The sequence below is a fragment of the Dipteris shenzhenensis genome, chromosome 6 (genome assembly GCF_047967505.1).
Source record: "Dipteris shenzhenensis isolate YYH24624 ecotype China chromosome 6, Dip_SZ_1.0, whole genome shotgun sequence".
Taxonomy (NCBI): domain Eukaryota; kingdom Viridiplantae; phylum Streptophyta; class Polypodiopsida; order Gleicheniales; family Dipteridaceae; genus Dipteris; species Dipteris shenzhenensis.
This window is the reverse complement of record NC_141601.1, coordinates 51,159,682-51,166,476: the sequence shown is the minus strand read 5'-3', so window position 1 is coordinate 51,166,476 and position 6,795 is coordinate 51,159,682. Positions and strand designations below refer to the sequence as shown.

At 43.6% G+C, this 6,795-nt stretch overlaps 1 pseudogene; it reads right to left on the bottom strand.

Annotated features, from left to right (window-relative positions):
• Nucleotides 1-5,495: 5,495 nt before the first annotated feature.
• LOC147901310 (uncharacterized) lies at nucleotides 5,496-6,227 on the bottom strand (annotated as a pseudogene).
• Nucleotides 6,228-6,795: the final 568 nt, after the last annotated feature.

The window sequence follows — 6,795 nt, the reverse complement described above, 5'->3', positions numbered from 1 at the left end:
AGCAATGGCCATGCAACTTTGATTGTCGCACCTTAGCACAATTGCCTCATCCTCTTGCACTCCCATGTTCCATAAGATCCTCCTTAGCCACACTACTTCACAAGCGGTAAAACTTCGAGATGAGAGATAGTATGGTAGCTCTCAGTGGTTGTATTGTTTTGTACATGTAGGTCATTATGCTTCCCTCTATCACCAAGGAGCATCGTTCTCCAATTGAACTTGATGTCCACCTTCAAACAATTCAATTTCTTCTCCACTGCCATCCATAGTTCTTGAGAGATGAAACACTCCCATAGCAAATGCATATGTGTTTCTCTGAACCTACAGCTGAGTGGGCACTCCAAGGGTATGCAGGGTTCCATTTTGAGAGCCGAGCTCTTATCGACAAATTACCTATCACTATTCGCAATAGTAGCACATTCAGTTTGTATAAGTGTGTACTCTATTTAATCTAAAAGCTCATCTGTCATTCCCATCTCACGGGAAATGAATTTCCATTGCCTACAAGCCACTAGTGCACCTGTTGCTTCCTTCAAGCCCTTAAAGTCCCAGCAGCTCATTTGGTTGAAGGGCTTACCTGTGGGGTTGATGAACCCTCTGAAATCTCGTGCCTCTCTATAGAGGTTTCTTGTCAGCCAGTTAGTCCTAATCCTTTGGATAGTACTATTTGTTAGCTATTTTTCTCTGTTGCTGAGGTCAAACTCCTTAGCAATCTGTTTAGGCCGCTTCCACGTTGTACCAGCTGGGTCCCAAATTTGCATGAACGTTTTGAGACCCTTTTTTGAGATCCACATAGCTAGCCTCGGAATCTCATGAATTACTACACGGCCATTCGATAAAGCCCAATCTACTACCCATAGAGATCTTCCAAGTGACTCATCTCCATATAGACTATGTAGGCCAGTCTAGGTGACTCCTCTCATCTTCATCTTCCATATCTGAAGAAGCTTGGATAAGAGTTCCGACTAGGGTATTTTAACCTTTAGGTCCAAAAGGACAATGTCTTGCCATGGTGCTCTCACACCTTTAGGTGCATTCCAGATTATCAGTGCTCATGCTATTCGCTCCCAAGGCTGGTCACTGGAGGGTCATTGCCTAACTGGAGCAGTGTTTTTGCACATAGTGCTTTGTTTTTAGTCTTCATGTTTGTCAAACCTATTCCCCCTTCATCGTTGGGAGAGGAGTAGCCCCGCTCTAAATGCCTGCAATATCCCTTCCCATGCCATGTCCAGAATGCATTTGTCCACTTTTTTAGGCACTTGTTCAAGAAGGGGAGCATCGACAGAACATACACCATCAGGGATTCTAGGACGTGCTTTGCCCCACTATTAGTCTTCCTGTGAAGGAGAGTTGCTTTCCTTTCCACTTGTCAAATTTTTGCTCTTATCTTCTGGAGGGTCCACTCAAATTTGCTTTTTAGTGAGGTCCCTACCCTAAAGGGCACTCCAAGTATCTGATAATCTGTCCAGGTGGCATGCAATTTGACAACACTCTATTTGTCCAATCCAGTCCCCGGTCTTGGCCCCCATGCAAGCCACAGTGCTTTAGTTGGCCCCCAGGCAAAAGCCACAGTTCTTCAGTTTTGCTGTTGTTGACTCTTGAGTTTGATAAGATTGCGAATTCATTGAAGGTCTCGATAAACCTGCTTACATTTGTTTCAGAAGATTTTAAGAAGCTTGTGTCATCGTCCCCAAAGAACTGGGTGCAAAACTTAGAGTTCTCCGACAAACTCATGCCCTTGATCTATCCTCTGTTCATTCCTCTGTTCATTTGATAATCCAACTAACAGAGCAGGGGTGCCATGGTGACAACAAACAATAGGGGGGCTAGAGGGCATCTATCTCAGGGGTCGCACTACTAAGAAACCCTATGTATCATGTGTGTTCAAGGGGTATTTAAAAAACTCAGCTAAAATTTTTCTTCCCACTAAAATCACTACTCTTTACTTATGGACTAAGTGATTTTTTTTGAAAGTTAAATTTAAAAATCCCTCCTGTTATTGTAATTCTCTTAAAAATTTTTGAAAATTTGAATTAAAATATCCCTCCTTTTGAATGCACGTGGTACACTAAAATTTTGTGAGCTGAACCCCCCGAGGCATCCCTACCTTATAGATCTCTGTAGTTTGAACTTCTAATAGTGGTAGCCATTGACTGAGATGGTTGCCCATGCCTTTGTTAAAAGCATTTTGGTAAGTTTGCAAAATCTTGCCCCAAACCCGAGTGCGTGCATTGTTTGGAGTATGAAGTCCCAGCTTACTATGTCATATGGCTCCTCAAGGTTCATGTTTAGCAGAACATATCTTTCTCCATTTCCCATTGCGTAGTCCAGTGCCAGCGTGGCATTTAGTACTGCATCTTTGATTTTTCTTCCTGCCACAAATTCGTATTAAGATGGGTGGATTAGTCTACTCAAGAGGTGTTTGATCCGGTTTGCAAGCAATTTCACTAGGATCTTGTATATGTTGTTTAACATTGTCAGTGGCCTCCATTGACTGGGGTGGAGCTTGTTGTGGCCTTTAAGAATTAGTTTGATAACTCCTGTATTTATACTGCATGGCATTTCCTCCAATTGATAGACCCATTGTATTAGCTTAACTATTTCATGCCTACATGTGTCCCAATAGAGTTGGAAGAATTCTACCGATATCCTGTTCGGCCCGGGAGCTTTGTCTCTAGGCATCTACATCACTGTATATTTGATCTCATCCTCAGAGAAGGGTCTCTACAACATTGACTCCTCATGCTCACCTATACGCCTTTACAGGCTAGATAGAAAGGCATCCATTCTCCCCTCGTAATTGCCTGGAAGTGCAAGCTTGGAGCCAGCTTCTTTGGCAAGGTGTGATGTAAAGACACCTCCTATTTCTGCCTCCCCATGTACCATGGAGTTGTTCTCGTCTACTATTGTTGTTATGCATTCCCTTTGTTTTTTATCCCTGATGGCATTAAAGAAGGAGGATGGTTTGTCCCCTTCCTCTATCCACTTCATTCTTAATTGGATTCTAGCAGCCTTTAGTCTCTTGTGCTCTTGGGCTCTTAGGTGGTGCTATGTTGCATAGAGAAGCACTGCCAGACTTGCATCTTCAAGCGACTCCTATAGAGCCTACAGAAGGAAAATTTTGGCTTGGGCCATAATCCCATTCAACCTCCTTGCAATCCTTGCTTTGTTTCTGCCAAAGTGTTTTGTTGCTTGGGTGACTGCCCTTATGCAGTTTTTCCATCTCCTAAGCGGGTTAGTAGGCTTGGCTACTTCCATGCCCCAAGCACTTTTCATCCTCTTGTCAAATCCCTTAGCTCCCAGCATAGAAACATTTAATTTAAATGGCAAAGGGCCCTTGGTCGTCGAATGCATGCCCAACAGTTCGACTCTGATGATCAGAGGGAAATGGTCTGATGCAAACAATTCGAACATGACTTTTTCTTGCATGCAGGGGGAAACCCAGTCTCCTTCCTTACTCAGGTAAATCCTGTCTAGGCGTGTAGCAGGCCAAGAGTTATCTCCATGCTTATTGTGCCATGTGAATACCCTCAAGTGTTGCAATGTGTCAAAGACCACCCAATCTACTATTTTGTTGAATGTCTCTAGCTATTTCCAAGCAAGCTTCTCCTACTAAGGCATATCTGTGCTGACATGTGATCTATCCTAGATACTAGTTACACTATTCCAATCACCCAAAAGTATTGCATTATTACTTGCAGTTGCTACCTTCAATCTATCCCAAAGCTCGGCTCTTTGGGGGCCTGCATTGGGAGCATATACTGACATAGCAGCAAAATCTATGTCCTGACTTATGACTTCTTCCATCACAAACTCTCCTCTCGAATCTGCAAAGGTGGATTGAATCTGCAACACATCCTTGATTAGGAGTGCTGTGCTTGCTTTACCCGTGCGGCAGGGCAATTGCTGACAGTGTAATATCCTTGAATCTTCATGCTTTCTAGCCCTTTGGCTCCAACTTTGAGTTCTTGCAATGCAACTACATGAGGTCTATGGTCTCTTATCACTCGATAAACTTCTACTTGCTTCCATGAGGCACAGATGCCTCTCACGTTCCAAGAGATGAGGCTATTCTAGGCCTTCGTGGGGGTTCATTCCCCTTGGGCACCAACTCAATATGTAATATGTTACTACCCTCATCCAAAATCCAAGATATGGGGGGGCAAGGTCCATATATTATATGCATGGATTTTTCCTTAAAATTTTTCAAATATGCAAGGGAAAAATATGAAAATTTCATGTCACCCTTCCCACAAAATATAAGGTATATACCTTGAAAAATATACAAGATTTTAAGATTTTTACATATTTTTCATAATATGTGAGGCCCAAGGGGGGGGGTATTTTGGATGAGGGGGGGGTAAAACAAAAATTACACTAAAATATCAAACCCATCTCCTTTCAAATTAATGTAACTTTTTCATATGTTACCCAAATTTCAAGGTGTAAAGACATATTTGAAGCTCTTTTAGTGTAGCACACAAACATGTTAATTTGAATAATTTCTACTCATGGCATATTGTTAAATTCATCTCATACTCAAGATTTTGATAGTTTTCTTAATAAAGGGAGTTGGCGCCCTAGGTTCATTCCACTCCTCATCATCTTCAGAGTCTTGATCCATCTCGTCTACCAGTGGGGCATACAGATTGATGAAAGGGGTTCCTTTCCCTTGATTGACCTGAGGGAGTCCATTCTCCTTGGTGCTTTCTCCGCATTTTTGTGTTGAGCAGTGTTAGCGAGTGCTCACACCGCTCTTGCTAGTGACTGCGACTTGAGGGAGTCCATTCTCCTTGGCGCTTTCTCCGCGTTTTTGTGTTGAGCAGTGTTAGTGAGTGCTCACACCGCTCTTGCTAGTGACTGGTCTGCTTCCCCCCTTAGGGGGCTTCTTTTGCTTGCCATGTGTGTCCTCCTTGTTCGAAATGAGGTTTTGAGCCTGGTCCAAAGTTGCGCCTTCAGTTGGGGCCGGTTCCTCCCGCCAAGGGAGCTAGGAAGGGTTCTGCTGATTGTCCTTGTGCTTGCTTGTCGTAGGTGATTTCACTCTTGTTCCCTTTGGGGGGTTCTGTACTATGTGCTTTTCCCATTTCCTCCTTCTCTGTAGTAGCCTTTTCGAGGCATTCCTGTGCGAAGTGCTTGCTCTGCTTGTAGAAATAGCAAGCATCCGAGAAGATGCCAAAGCGGACTTCAATGAACAACTTCCAACCATTCAGGAGTGATAGGTCCAATGCCTCTGGAACTTCTTTCCTCTTATCCCAGAGGATGCATGCTTTCGGGGAGGCCCGTTTCGGTTGTATCAGTGGAAGGTATAATATCTTCCACAGGGCTCCGGCGATTGAGCTAAGTTCGAGTAGTAGGAGCTCGTTAAGGCTCGATAAGTGAATCCAGACTAGGCATTCGTGCTAACACCTCCTCTGAGGTAAACCCTGCGCTCCAGGGAATGGCATAGACCAGGTTCCCTCTAAAGCCAAGCCACTCCCTCTCACCTGCAGAGAGAACTATGGCTTGGAAAAAGCCCCTGTCGACAAATTAGAAATCCACCAGAGCTTTCCCTTGGTAAGTTGCTTGAAACCATTTGGGGAACTCGTCCTCTGAGAAGAGGATGAGGGGGCAATCTTGGTGACCTTGTTCAATTCAGGCTTTGATTGGAGGATGCTCACCATGGCATTTGTGAACCAGCTTGTTCCTCCTTCCACGCACTTCCACTCCACTCCATTCTTGTTATCGGAAGGTGAATGAAAATCAAAACTGTCCATGACTACCTCACTGAAAGCATCATCGTATTGATCGGTTCCGCTGTCCATAGTCTCCAGGTAGTCAATCAACTCAGGAGGGTAAGTGAGATTATCTCTCAAATAAGCCCAGACAAAGAAGTGATCCAGCTTCATCATCATAAGAAAGCCTTTATTGAAGTCCTCTTTCATTATGTTCTTCACCTTGTCAAAGGTGGGTTCTAGCCACTTTGAGTACACCTCTTCCACATACTTGTCCTCTAGACCGCCTCCCTTAGATTTCACAAAGTGGAGTGGATCAAGCTACACCATTTCACCATTTCTCTTTTTAGTGGAGTTGTAGTAGTTGATATTATTGACTTCGGATAGGCGATACTCTAAGAGATTGATTCGAAGGTTGCTGTGGTGCATTAATGTGACTGAATTGGGATAGTTGGTGAGAGACCAATCTTGTGGGCCCATAACTCGATCCATGATCTTAAGGGAAGGGAAGTGCATAGCACCAAAGTCGATGTAGTTCCACTTGTTATTTGGCCCGCCATCAACGCTATTAAAGTATCGGGTATATACTCGACCGCCCACCCTGTTAGGGTTCGCTTCCAGTATTTCGTAGTTAGTAAAGCCCAAACTATCCAGTATGAGGGCTGCATACAGACCAGCCATACCAGCGCCGATGATGCCTATCTTCTAATCAGTAAAATTGGATGAAGGTCCGATACACGTTCTACAAGATACATAGACAGTGTCAATGTCATTCGCCCAAAACATGAATTTTGTCAACTTTGTAGAATTCTATATGGATAGCTTCCAAATTTTAAAGATGCATTATATGAAACGGGTCGATTCATGATCAATAGTTCAAATGAATGATATCTTTTAAAATAATATGAAACTCAAACCTAGAGGCTCGACTTTTTCTGGCTATTGAGACTCCTTGTGTATCTCACTATTTTCTTGACGAACGTTGCTCGACTGAATGTGGTATCTTGGGCAGTACCAATAGCAGCCATAGCAGCCATAGCAACCATAGCAGACTAGGTCCTAAGGGCAGAGGGAGAGAAATGGA